The 15,034-nt window shown below is 42.9% G+C and overlaps 1 long non-coding RNA gene across 1 annotated transcript; it reads left to right on the top strand.

Annotated features, from left to right (window-relative positions):
• The first annotated feature begins 10,013 nt into the window (after positions 1 to 10,013).
• On the top strand, positions 10,014 to 13,583 carry LOC128340724 (uncharacterized). The gene is made up of 2 exons (XR_008313923.1): positions 10,014 to 10,266; positions 12,831 to 13,583. It is a non-coding gene; the product is annotated as an uncharacterized LOC128340724 (long non-coding RNA).
• Positions 13,584 to 15,034: the final 1,451 nt, after the last annotated feature.

Raw genomic sequence — 15,034 nt, 5'->3', positions numbered from 1 at the left:
GTTTGGCTGCCTTAGCCCACTCTTGGCTGCGCATTGAACAGCCTCAGTATTGATCAGGATGTCCGCCATCAAATTTTAAACCACAGCATTAGCAGAGATAACAATGATACATAATGATAATTGATGTATGTGTTAAGTAAATTATGAGCCAGTTTAGACAATATTGGCCCCAGCAGCCTCAGGACACATGAAGAGGGCGCATCTGCCCTGGCATCACTCAAGGACATACCTGGTGCCCTGGCAGGGCGTCCTTCAATTGCGTGATCTAAATCGCTCCTCTACACGTGCCCCCAAACCTTGAGGTTTCAAGGTGCATGTAAAGCAGGTATTCTGATGAACAACAAAATGAACGTATGCAATTGAAGGAGACCCTAACAGCACATCAGGGCATCCTTCAGTGATATCAGGGAGGCTACGCTCTTGGCCTGTTCCCACCCTCTTCACATGTGCTAAGGGCTTCTGGGGCTGGAATCGCCTGAACTGACCCATTGAAATGTTCATGGCTCAAGATGTAGCAAATTCACCAAAAGAAGGATGGATTTGGGTATGGCTGCCAGCCAGATCTATTAGAGTGGGATTCTGAATTAACAGGGAGCAAGATTTGACCCACATTCCACTTCCCTTTAATTTCAGTGGCAGGAGCATGGTAAGTGAAGTGTAAACTTCTGAATGATATTTATCCTGAAATAGCTGACTTCCACTTCCTATTCACAAATGTACCTGCCAGTGGGGAATCAGAAATGTGGTTTTCCCAACAACTCCTAGCAATTTTTGGCAGGAGAATGATAGTGTAGTCTCCTATTTTCTGGAGCAATTTTGTTTTTATTCAACACTGGAACATTAAATTAATAATTTGAATCTTAACATAAGACATGAAGCATTAGAGCTATTTTAATGTGACTCTGTTGATTTAATTGTATTCGTGTTTTTAATAATTGCATTTTTGTTTGAAGTCAGCCATTGAATTTGAATCTGTAACCTTCTTTATATGTATTCACATTTTAAAAGAAATTTGGTCACAGCCAATTGGGCAGCTTTTTCCACTGGAAAAATCCAAGTTATCTTAAATGGGACTGTTAACTGCAGCCTTACATTTTGCAACAAGAGGTATTTTCACAAGGGGACAACCAGGGTGGATTTTTCTGCACCTTGTCTTAATAACCCCCTGAAGCGTTTTGCAGGCTACATCAATTCCACTCTGGCCTTCTGAAATGAAATGAATATAAGACCAGGTCTGCATGCTGGCCTCTTTTCAAAGACTCCTTCTGAACTAACTAGCCACACAAAGAATCGGTGAATTATGTTAATTAGCCCCATCTCCCCCAAGAGAAGCTCTCCATTTGCTTTGGCTTTTTTAATAGACACGATTCTACCAGATCACTTGTTCCTTCCAAAAAAGAACAGACATTTGAGAGAGATAGGCTTGCTTCCATGAAAGGGGAGGGAAACAAGCCACCACTCACACAATAGGAGGACTTGCTGTCATTATGCAAATGAAAAGGAGATTTGACATTTTAAAGTCAATGTAATCGCGTGTCTTCTGTGGACAGAATGAATTGATGACTGAAGATTTACTGGGAAGCTTTCAAAACAAATGTGTTATCCCCTTGCAAAGAAGAAGGCAAGCTCAGATTAAGGCTTGAAGAGTTATTTTCTTGGGTTCCGCCCCCCCCCCCCCCCCGCAACAAAGCAGGATTTATAAATAACCCCCAGAAGACAACATCCTTATTTAATCTGTCTGCAGAACATGTCCTTACTGAGCTACTTAAACCTATTACACTGAACTTGGTTCAGGAAGCTTTCCAGATTACGTTTTTGTACTTGCCCATTTCTGGAGTGCCACAGAGCATACTCCTCTCACCTGCTGACATACACCTTGCCTGGATTAGCTTTGGGCATGGCATTTGCTTGCGTGCCAGAGAACACGCTTCCAAAGCCTGAAGCTCAGCTTGCTAATTAACACTCTTGGCTGACGAAAAGGCCATTGTGGAGGGGAATGTTGGTGAAGGGTGTGTTTCCAGACATGAAGCATGGCCAAGACAGCCTCTGGCAGGCTCCAACCGACAGTACTGCTTTTCCTGTGCTTGGCTCCTGAGGTGCTCAAAAGGTGCAGCAGAAAGCATCCTGAAGCCCAGGCAATGTGAGAAAGACGCTGCCCTAGCACCAACATTTTCACCACCAGACAACTGCTGAGCCAAATAGTTCCCTATCAAACAACTTCCCATTCTGTTGGAAGGACATTTCATGTGCTCCTGACCGAAATGTATCCTTCCCCTCAATTTAAAATAAAGGGCCCTAAACCTCTTAAAGTGAGGTGCCTTCTAAGCCTATTTCACCAGCCAGCCACATGGGTAGTATGGAATTACCCAGGATTATTATTTTTTTAAATCTGTTGTTTCATACTTTGTCCTTTATTTTCCAGGATATATAAGGCTTGTGCTCCTACTTGTGCCACTACATAGCATTCGGGGTGCTGGGAGGGAAAATCATGCCATTCGTGTGGCAAGCTTCTGCCGTCCTAGAACAGCTTCTCCAGGCTCCCTCCCCCAGTCTTTTAAAGAAAAACACACACATCTTTCTAGAGAAGCTCTTAAATATTTTTTCTGCCTACAGATGTACATTCCAGGCAGTATAAAAATATGATAAATAAATAATAAATAAAATAAATATATCTGGTAGGTTATTTAACTTTAAGCGTTTTACTTATAACTAGCTGATCCGGGCACAGAGCATCTGTGCCTCTAGTTCTCTTCTCAGCTCCCCCTCCCCCCCGCTTTCTTCTCACCCCCCCCCCCGCTCTCCTTTTCCCTCCCCTGGCCACCATTTTTTCCTCCCCCACCCCCAGCTGCCGCTTTCGTTTCCCTGCCCATTGACCTGCACCTCATCTTCTCCGCTGCCGCTTTCCTCTCCCCCTCCCAGCAGCTCGCTCGCGAACTCTCATGAGAGCTGCCACACAAGGGATTAGAGACAGGTATGCCTTAGAGAAAAATAGATGTATATTTTTAAAAATCTGAAAATTTTTGAATGTGTAATTTTTATTTGTGGTTTTAGCCTGGTCTTTGAAAATGTTATTAATTGCTATTGTTCTATGTTGTAACTATTTTATTAACATTGTAAGCCGCGCCGAGCAGCAGTGTACTGGAGGGGTGGGATATCAATATTTTAAATAAATAAATTATCTAAAGTAACTGCAATTGCAATCCGTGCTGCACAGAGGAACACTACAAGGGGAACCATTTAAAACAATGTCCCTGTTGTCACTCTTTCATGTGCACTGGTTCTTAAGTCATCTTTGCATTCAAAGAGTATGGATAAGCCCACATATACTGGGCTTGTATATAAGCACATGCTAGCAATCCCTGTCCCACTTGATGATGTGCCCTATAGCCCTGCTTCCATGCTTCCCACAAGATTGAGACAAATGCTGTCCTTTGGATGAGATTCTCTCAGAGATAGGGAATGCTGGATGTCCAGCATTCCCCCTCATGCCTCTCTGAAGGTGAGGTGGTGGAGGGGAAGGAGCCCATCTTCACTATTTGTCCCAGGGCCCACTCCAACCTAGCTATGCCCCTGACACCTGAAGAGGGCTTTAGTATCTTGCAGTTCTGCAATATGGTCTCCAGTTTACCAGAACACCATGTCGCCTATTTAACCTAATCACACATTCAGCAAGTGTGGAAAGATTGTCTGGAACCTCCCAATGCTCAAAAAAAGAAGACAAGGACACTGTATATAATCTTTCCTCTTCAAAGCAGAGACACTGGTTCTTGCATGCCACAAGGCATCATTCTCCATTGCAGAGGACAGTTTATTATTAGCTGTGGAAGTTCAAATGGAGAGGAAATCATATATCCACCCTTAACGTATCGAGATGATGAGCATTTATTCTGTTGGGTTTTGGCATTTATATCCATCTGCACAGTGGCACAGAGCCTGCTAGCATATTGGTCTAACACATGCCTTTGGTCACTGAGGCCAAGAAAGAAAACTGGGAGGTATTCCTAACTAGAGTTGTCACTGAGACTTCTGTTTCATATATTTCTATATTATAGAATGGCCCACCTAGCTCAGCTATATCGTCTATACCAGTGTTTCTCAACCAGTGGTCCGCAAACCAGTGCTGGTCCACGGGGCATTGGGTACTAGTCCATGAGGCATCACTAATAAAAATCACACACGCACACCCCAAAAAATTTTGGGCTGGCAGTGGCCACCGGGAGCTCTCCGGAATTCATTTCCAGGCAGCCCACCATGCTGGATAACGTTCATTTCACTTCCTTGAGAGCTGCCTGAAATTGTTGGGGGGGGGGTACCTGGGAGGGGTGAGGGGGATGACCCCCTTTACTAACTGCTGGTCCAGGAAACGGTGCATGAATAATGTACCAGTCCATGACTCCAAAAACGTTGAGAAACACTGGTCTATACTGGCTGCCGGTAGCTCTCCTAGGTTTCATACAGGGATCTTTTCTAGTCCAAAACCTCTGGCTCAGATTCTAATGTGAGGTAGAGAAGAACTTTGTCCCCACCTGCCAATCTACCAATGATCCTCCAAACCTCCCTTCTATGCATTTACTTGGCTGCCATAGCAGGAATGGAGAAAAGTCTCTCCTTCTCTAGCACCTCCACATCTGGCACCCCATCTGGCACATGGAGTCCACGTGCTTTACACTGTTCCAGGTGCTAATAGAGCAGGGGGGTATTTTCTCAAGGGCTACCAACAACATTGGCTCAAATTGAGTTAAGCACTTTTTTGATGGGGGCATAGCTCTGTTTAACCTGCCCCAATCTTATTTGAGCCGTATTGGGAACTCAGTATGACTGGAGATTTGTTATTCCTAACACTGCACCTACTGGCTGGCACACAGAGCAAGGATGCACAACATGCTGTGGGAAAGGAACTATTAAGGATGTGCAACCGGTTCAGATTCTAAAGGGCATTGCATTGGCAATGCTGGTCTGGGTTTGAACCAATCGAGCCTGGTTCGGTTTGAACTGGTTCAAAGAGGCTTGAAGGCTCAAGCCTCAGACTCCATTTTATGTCACCTGTCTTGCTTGATTTCATTTGCCAAGCTCCTGCTTCCCTGATTGGCTAGATGTCTCTGGCTCTTTGATAGGCTTTCCAGGGGTGCCAGTCCTTGAGAACTGTCACCCTATTGGCCAGGGTGGAGGGGAGGGGCCCTGCCTCCAAAAGGAGGGAGTTTCAAGTTCTATTTAAAGGCAAGCCCTGGCCTTGGAAAAATCACTCTTGTTGCTTGCTGTTACTGGTGGCTGCTGGTGAAAGAGTTTGGCTGCAGACTTCTTGTGCATGCCTGCCTGCCTCTGTGCCAGTGGTGGTGAGGTCTCCCCAGTCCCCTCTGCCCCCCCACTCCCCCCCCCGCTTCTTCTCCAAAGTAATTTTCCCTGGCTGAGTGTGTCTGTCTTCTGCTACTGCTACTGGGTTTTTTGTTTTCTAAGTTTCTAAGTTGTTCTCTACCCTAACCCCCAGCACAGTAGTTCCAGTGACTGTTGCTGGTGTCTATCTTATGTTTCTTTTTAGAATGTGAGCCCTTTGGGGACAGGGATCCATCTTATTTGTTTGTTATTTCTCTGTGTAAACCGCCCTGAGCCATTTTTGGAAGGGCAATATAGAAATCAAAATAAAATAAAATAAAATAAAATAAAATAAAATAAATAAATAAATAATTGAAAAAGTTGAAGAAAATGAAGATGTAAAAATATTATGGGACTTTCGGCTACAAACAGACAAACATCTGCCACACAATACACCAGATATAACCGTAGTTGAGAAGAAAGAAAAACAAGTGAAAATAATTGACATAGCAATACGAGGGGATAGCAGAATAGAAGAAAAAGAAATAGAAAAAATCACCAAATACAAAGATCTACAAATTGAAATTGAAAGGCTGTGGCAGAAAAAGACCCAAATAATCCCAGTGGTCATTGGCACCCTGGGTGCAGTTCCAAAAGACCTTGAAGAGCACCTCAACACCACAGGGGCCAAAGAAATCACCATCAGCCAATTACAAAAAGCAGCTTTACTGGGAACAGCCTATATTCTGCGACGATATCTATAACAATTGACAATAAAATTCTGGCATCCCAGGTCCTTGAGAAGGACTCGATGTCTGGATAAAACAAACCAGTCAATAACACCTGTCTGACTGTGTAAACAAGAAATAATAATAAATAATAATAATAAAAAGATCGCACAGACTGACTGCAAACAAAGGCATGACAAAGTAGCAGGGATGATACACTGGAACATCTGCAAAAAATACAAGCTACCTGTAGCCAAAGATTGGTGGGACCATAAAATTGAAAAAGTTGAAGAAAATGAAGATGTAAAAATATTATGGGACTTCCGACTACAAACAGACAAACATCTGCCACACAATACACCAGATATAACTGTAGTTGAGAAGAAAGAAAAACAGCTTTACTGGGAACAGCCTATATTTTGCGACGATATCTATAATAACCAACAGTACTGATGATAAAATTCAGCCATCCCAGGTCCTTGGGAAGGACTCGATGTCTGGATAAAACAAACCAGTCAATAACACCTGTCTGACTGTGTAAACAAGAAATAATAATAGCAGTTATGTCGATAGGCTATACCTCCCTCGCGGCTCAGGTGGAAGAGTAATGCTGCAAGTCCATCAAACAGTAGAGGAGGAGAAAAGAGGCCTTGAAGAATATATCAAGGACAGTGAAGAAGATGCACTTAAAATGGTCAATAACGCAAAACTATTCAACACCAATGAAACAAAGCAGGCCTACAAGAAAGAACAAGTCAAGAACCGAGCAGAAAAATGGAAAAAGAAGCCCCTGCATGGTCAATATTTGCACAATATAAGTGGAAAATCAGACACCACTAAGACCTGGCAATGGCTTAAGAATGGCAACTTGAAGAAAGAAACAGAGGGTTTAATACTGGCTGCACAAGAACAGGCACTAAGAACAAATGCAATAAGAGCAAACGTCGAAAAATCAACCACAAATAGCAAGTGCTGCCTTTGTAAAGAAGCAGATGAAACTGGACCACCTAATCAGCTGTTGTAAAAAGATCACACAGACTGACTACAAACAAAGGCATGACAAAGTAGCAGGGATGATACACTAGAACATCTGCAAAAAATACAAGCTACCTGTAGCCAAACATTGGTGGGACCATAAAATTGAAAAAGTTGAAGAAAATGAAGATGTAAAAATATTATGGGACTTCCGACTACAAATAGACAAACATCTGCCACACAATACACCAGATATAACTGTAGTTGAGAAGAAAGAAAAACAAGTCAAAATAATCGACATAGCAATACCAGGGGATAGCAGAATAGAAGAAAAAGAAATAGAAAAAATCACCAAATACAAAGATCTACAAATTGAAATTGAAAGGCTGTGGCAGAAAAAGACCAAAATAATCCCAGTGGTCATTGGCGCCCTGGGTGCAGTTCCAAAAGACCTTGAAGAGCACCTCAACACCATAGGGGCCAAAGAAATCACCATCAGCCAATTACAAAAAGCAGCTTTACTGGGAACAGCCTATATTCTGCGACGATATCTATAACAATTGACAATAAAATTCAGCCATCCCAGGTCCTTGAGAAGGACTCGATGTCTGTATAAAACAAACCAGTCAATAACACCTGTCTGACTGACACCTGTCTGACTGTGTAAACAAGAAATAATGATGATAATAATAATAATAATAATAATAATAATAATAATAATAAGAAGAAGAAGAAGAAGAAGAAGAAGAAGAAGAAGAAGAAGAAGAAGAAGGAGTGAGTGCCCCTTACCAGTGTTTGTTTGTGTGTGTGTGGGGGGGGCACAACAACTCGGTTCACAGCAATTAAGGCCACACACAATTTTCCCCCCCTGAATGGATCAGCAGTCCCTATTCATTGCACCAAAACACGCTAAAATATTTTAAATATCTATATTTTTAAAAATCATGTACCCCACCAACTTGGGGCTTCAGTGGGGAGTTGTGGCACAATGTGCTTTGCCCCAAAATCCACTTTGGTGCCCAGGCACCCCCCAGGGGGCAGTTGGGGCATCCTCAAATCCCCACTATCCCCTATAGGGGAAATGCAAAAAATGTAAAAATCTTCAGAAATTCATTTAATATTGAGGGATTGCTTTGGGATTTGGTTGGTGGTAGGCACCCATGGGTACCTACAACCCACCTTGGTTTTGTGCCCCTAGATACTCTGCATAGGGAATAATGGGTGAGTTCAAGTCCCCATTATACCCTATGTAGAACCTTTTAGAACCTTTTGGGTTGGGATTTGAGCAAAACCAGAACCAAACCTACCCTCACTGGTTTGAATTGGGTTTGAATTCAAACCAAACAGGCCAAGCTGGTTTTGTGCACACCCCTAGGAATGATAATTGATGCCATCGCTTTCCCCAGGTAATGCTCTGTGCCATGTGAAAATATGTCCCTGAGGGTCACACAGTCCCCTTACTGGAGAAGGGGAAGGTGACATGCCCTTTCCCCACTGCACTGGCACAGTTATTTGGGATGTTCTATTCAGCCGGTCTCTCACTGCATCCATGCATCCTTGCCTTGAATGTTGGCCACTATCTCTTGCAGAAAAAGGACTCCTTTTTCTGTACCAAGAGTGAAAGACCATCACTACATGCATTATTGTCATCTGCATTGTTACCAGGGGCGTATCTAGGGGTAGGGCAGGCAGGGCACGTGCCCCGGGCGCCACTTGAAGGGGGGCACCATTTTGTAAAATTAATTTTTTAAAAAAAATGGCTGCCAAAAACAAAATGGCCACCGTGCATGCTCAAATGGCCTCTGTGAGGCTCTAGGTCATGCCAGGCTTTGCAGAGGCCATTTGAGCATGCGCGGTGGCCATTTTGTTTTCAGTGGCCTTTTAAAAAATATATATATATATATATATTTAAAAACGGCCACTGCACATGCTCAAATGGTCCCTGCGAGGCCCTAGAGGCCAGTGGGGTGAGGGGGAACCTTTGCAAACCCCCCCAGCCTTTAGGAAGCCCCCCAAAGGGGCTATGGGTAAAAATAATAATAATAAAAATATAATATAAGACACTGTACACATATTCAGATTGGCACTATGTACAGAGAATCAGGGCTTGTGAATACTGAGCTGACGCTTAAGAGCTAGGATTGTATTCATTTGCTCTTACTTTGCTTCTTGTGATAAGTGAGTTAAATGTGATGTCTTGCTAATATGGCTATTAATGGTGAGTTTGTCTTTGAATCAGTGTGAAACCCTTAATATTAAGGCCCACTGGGAGTTTCTTGCTCTCTTTCTCTCATTTTAACTGTCTTTCTGAAAGACTAGAATATATTCCAAGCAGTGACACAGCTTACTCTGCATATCCTTTAATTATTTACAGAGTATCTGGGAAAAGTCAAATTCTCCATTGATTTTTAAAACTTATGTAATGGTGATGCTACAATGCATAGTAGGGAATTAGACAGGCACTTCTGTTTAGTTTTCCAAGTACATCTCCACATAGTATTTGGGTATTTCATGAGCCCCCACACACTGAAATGTGTAGTTTTCCAGCATTTTTTGGTCTGTCTAAGTCCACTGCTAAATAGTTTTTGAAATATTAAAAGATTAACGGGCTTGACTTGTATTTTTCAGCTGATATTATGGTAAAGTTATCTGAAAGATGGGTGTCAGATGCTTGGACAGGGGGCGCAATTTCAGTGTTTGCCCTAGGCGCTATTTTCCCTAGATACGCCTCTGATTGTTACATTCCCCATTGCTATGGGTTGCTAATTTTTTATGGGACCTATTCCTGTATTTTTAACACTTGTTTGATCCACTGCAATAACGGTCCACCTGGAAGTCTTCGGTGGCAATTTAAGAACAAGCAAATTTGCTGTAGTATAAGCTTTCATGGATTAGAGTCTACACATCAGATGAAGTGGACATCCATGAGAGCCTATGCAACAATAAAAGTGTTAGCCTTTAAGGTGCTAAAAGGATTGTCTGCTTTTGTTTCTGCAGGCAAACATGGCTACTGCTCTGGAACATGTTACACAGAGATTGTTAAGATAGAACCAAGTGTGATTCACCATAACTCGTACATAAACTCTCCTAGAGCATTACAAAAGATGTCTGCTTCGAAAGTGGGAAAACATGAGTTCAGGCTGGTTATGCCCTGGCAGTCTGGCTGCAAAGGATCTTGGCATCAACCTGCAACCACACTTACAATATCATGTTCAATTTGCATACAGGTGCTCTGACATCAAGCTTCCCAGAGGTAATATACTGACTCAACACAGAACATTAGAGCATTAGGGAGAAAGAAGAGAATTTACATTTATAGAACCAGGGTGGGCTACTTGCCATCCTATCCTTCAGTCTGGCAATTTCCCCACAGGCTTGGCACAAAAAATCCCCCCCCCCTCAAAAAATGTCGGGAATTAGACTTGGAGCTTCCCAAATGCATCTATTCATTAAATGAGGTCTGCATTCCTTATGGTGTTTGCTTCAGGGAAATGCTTGCAAGTGTAGCAGATCGGCTTCAGTGGGACCCTCATTTGAGCACTGCCAACCTATGCCCATAAACCCCGGTAGAATGTTCGGCAGACAGCTCAAATGCTACAAAGCTATAAACAGCAAAAGACCAAAATTAATTATCTTGACCTTCAAATCTGTCCCGTGAGCCAACTGAAACTATTGAGGAGATGAGAGAAGCAGAATGGTAGACGCTTTGGTCCTGGTTAGAACAAATGTTGAGGAACTGAGACAAACAAAAACACCAAGAGGAGAAGCCATAGCTCAGTGGAAGATCATATGCTCTGTAAGTCAAAGGTCCCTAGTTTGATCCCTGTTATCTCTAGGGAAGGATCTCAGCAGATTCTGGAAAAGTCCGCTGCCTTAGGCCATGGGCAACCACGGCTGGTCTGAGAGTAGACAAAACTGGGCTAGACTGATCAACTGAATGACTCAATAAGAGGCAGCTTCTGTGTTCTAGATAAACTGAAGTAATAAACCAAAAGCTCTTTGCTTGGAGTGTGTGAAGACTACTCATCTCCAGGGGTGTAGGGAGCTTGGTGGGGGCCTGGGACAAAGTCCGACTGGCAGCTCCCCTTCCCCCTGGGTGTTCCTTCATGTGTGTGAAGTGTACATGTGGCCAAGACATGCCCCCTGTGTCTGACTTCAGATCCAAGGGCCAGGGTAAGTGCCAAGAACAGGGCTGTGACAGACATGGCAGAGTTTCATTTCCCCAGTCAGCTGTTGGTGGAATTTCTGAAAGGGAACTCTTTTCCAGGTGAAAAAGAAATTCTGCTGGGGCTGTCACAGCCCTGTTCTTAGCACTGCCCCTGCCCCCTTGCATCTGATTTCAGATGCAGGGGAAGGATCAATGCCCAGCAGGGAGAGCCCACCCCTCCAATGTCAGCATGAAATGCAGGCTGGAGAGGTGAGGGGCATGCCTCATGCTCCCAGCCAGCAAGCACTTTGCTTGCAGGCTGGGTGCAAGTGGGGGAAAAGGGGAGCCCTAGCTGAGGATGATGGGGAGTGTTGGGGAACTCCCAGGCCTGGGGACAATTATCCCACCTTGCTCAATAGTCGCTATGCCCCTGCTCCTCTCTTTTTTCATGGGGTGCTGGTTCTTTAATGGCTGCATGAAAAACCAACACAAATTCAATCACTGAAGCTGCCCAGTGTGAACCAAAAACCTAAAAATAAATGTGGAAAGGTAGTCAGGCAGAACAGTTCTAATTCAGCCTGAAGTTCTATCATACTCTCCACATAAAGTTCTTTGATGTGTGTGGCGGTTAGAAATGTGAAGGTCTGGAAAAACTGAAAAAATCAATTTTCCTCCAGAAAAAAATGGGGGGGATGTTTTTTCCTCCCCCCCACCCATTTTTTCCAGGCCTTCACATCTCTAGTGGAGGTGCTGGGATGGAAGACTTCAAACATGCTAACCATCCCAGCATTCTCCTGTGGTATAATTATGGGGAAACGTCACCATATTCTTCACTCTCAAAGCTTCGAATCATCTCTTTGATCTGCCACCCCACAGATACCTGAATAGAGCTTTTCAGGTTCTTCATGATCTTCAGATATGGCTGGCAGCATCCTTTTGAAAATTGATCTGAAGATACTGAACTCAATGTCATTTACTAGATTCCATAAGACCAAAAAAAAAAGTACAAATTAGCCCGTTACACCACATGTTGGGTTGGCTTGACAAGCATGGAAGGAATATTGTCTTTCATCAGAGCTGTTAACAAATTATCATGTGTTAGCCTAAGAAAACAATTAGAGACAGAGAGGTCAGAAAGGAATGTTCTTCTTAATTTAGTTTGCCTTTGATTGCTTTGAATGCCTGTTTATAAATTTAGTCATTCATATACCTGGCATGATGCTGTAGAAATATAGCCTGACATCCAGACTAAGGAAGGACCAGTGTTACATGATAAGTGGCAGTGTCCCCAATAGCTTCAACTAACTCAACAGCAACAATAGCTTAGGGTGTGTATAGATTTTGATGACCTCCCCAAGAAGCACTCTATACCACAGGAAAATATACCCCTGAGGGTCATGCAACCCTTAAGGATATATTTTTGTGAGATACAGAGTGCTTCCAGGGAAAGAGGAAGTTGTTGAAATTCACACTTGTATGATTGTCACTATTGAGATAGTTGAAGTCATGGGGAGCACTGAGTCAGCAGTGGAGTTGAGTTAACTGGACTTTTCAGAAGAACTGGTGCTTATTTAGTCAGGATGTCAGCCACAGTAAAAAGTTCATATTCTTGCAAGTCTCTTGTGATCTGTTAAGTATTGCCTTTTTTTTTTTTTTTTTTGGTCAAGTAGGGACCACGCCCAACTTCATTTCCAGAGATGGTTGGAGATGGTTCAGAGATGGTTGGAGGAACTGTGATATAGCCACGTGTTCAAGCTAAGCAGATCTAGGTTTGGGTGACTAGTCCTATTTATGCTGCCTTAAATTCCATGGTGGAAGTAATGTGGCATATATTTGAAATAAATAACTTGAAAAGTCATAAGTAGGACACACTTTTAGAAAAGAAAAGAAAAGAAAAGAAAAGAAAAGAAAATATCATGTTCAGCCAATGTGACAAGTCAGTTCTGATGGTCTCTGGAAGTCATATGAAACAAGCCTGCTGTGGAATATCTACAACTGACTCAGAATTCTTGCAGTATGAATACCACCAAGACGGCACTTCAGTAGAAATAACCTAGCATGTTGCAATCTGGCATGGAACCAAAACATCTCTTCTAATAATGTTAATAATTAATATGTCATGTTGTTTATCAAATAATGTTAAAACCAGGGCCAGATTGACTGTAGATGATATGTGAGAAACGCACTCTGTTACTATTTCTCAGTTGAATACATCTGATAGTTACCATCACAGTTGAGTAATATAGATTTAAGAGAGAAGAGCCATAAAACAATAGAACATTGATTTTTAAATTTGATTTTTAAAATGGACTTTTAAACAGTTTTTAAATCAAAACAATAAAATATTAATGTAAATTGCCCTGAGCCATTTTTGGAAGGGCGGTATATAAATAAAATAAAATAAATAAATAAAATAAATTGGGTTTTTTTGGTATGTTGTGATTTCATGGGTTAATTTTTTTTTTACTAAATGTTTTAATGTTGTATTGTGAGCTGCCCAGAGAACAATTTGTTATGAGGGGGCTAACAAATAAAGTTGTTGATGATAATGATAATTATTATTATTATTATTATTATTATTATGCCAAAGGTGAAATGAAGCAACTAGAACAAGGTGCTAAATCATACCAGTGTGTTCAGGTTAAAGTTCTAACAAATGTGCAGCACTGAGTGTTGAAGGAAATGCTTCCGACATACAGGTGGTCATCTGTATCTGTCACCAGGTGTAGGATTCAGCTTTGGCAGGCTGTCACCTTGCATGTGGGTTAATAGCAGCATGCCAAAAGCCAAATCTCCTGCATGCTGTCAGCCTATCACCATCTGTTGATATGGCTGCAAGTCAGCATTGGCTGGCTTTTTCTTGCAATTGCCACAAGTTGAAATGGTTCTGAGATGAGACCCAAAATTACATAAAACTGTCTTTCCAAGGGCTTATTTTCCATTTGTACTCCCTATTCAAACTTCCAGTACAAAGTGCTTGTAATTCTTATCCATCTTCATAACATTCTAAGCAGACCTTATGGATCAAATTCCAGCACATTTTCTACTGTGTCACATTTGTGTGGAGTAACGGTGCTGCTGCTGAGAATTTGGGGGTACTACATTAGACCTCTTCAGACCTTATCAGCAATAGCAGCACTCACATGTACAGTGGGGAAAGTGGGGAGGAAGTCCCACTCCCCTGGTGTCACTCACACCTCCCCACTCAACATAAACCACTGTTTGTCTGAAGGGGGCAGCACCATAACATGTTCACCATGCAATTCCTTGAGCTGTAACTCCAATCAAGCTGTTCACGTTGATAATGTCTGAAGAGACTGTGCATGAACCCACTTGAATGGAAAAGGATTTATAAGGAACCCTGACTGAGTGGGCATTGTATTTCTAAACAGGATCTGGTTGGCTTTCCTTGAGGTAGGGGTGTGCATGGAACCGCGGAGCTGTGGTCCGGCACTGGGGTGGGAGGTTCCTTTAAGGACAGGGGAGGGTTTACTTGCCCCTCCCTCCGCTTTCCCCCCTCCTGCACACATATTTTCTTCAGTAATCGGGGCAGCAGGATACCTCCCTGCCACCCCTTCCCCCGCTTGGCTGCATTGCCTTTTGCAGCCAAGCGGGGGGAAGGGGCAGCAGGGAGGTATCCTGCCACCCCGATTACTAAAGAAAATATGTGCATGCACGCAAAAGGCTCCCTGCCGCCCCAATTACTAAAGAAAATATGCGGGAGGGCCAGAGGATCCATGAGCTTCAGGTCTCCACTGGACTAAACTCTCATTTGGTACACCATCCAACTGTAGCCCCCCCCCCCCCGATGTGGGTTTCCTGTTATCTCTGTTTAACAATAGCACTCATATTTGGCACCTTTTCCTCTCCCCTC

The sequence above is a fragment of the Hemicordylus capensis genome, chromosome 1 (assembly GCF_027244095.1).
Source record: "Hemicordylus capensis ecotype Gifberg chromosome 1, rHemCap1.1.pri, whole genome shotgun sequence".
NCBI classification, from domain to species: domain Eukaryota; kingdom Metazoa; phylum Chordata; class Lepidosauria; order Squamata; family Cordylidae; genus Hemicordylus; species Hemicordylus capensis.
This window is presented reverse-complemented; position numbering and strand designations above follow the sequence as displayed.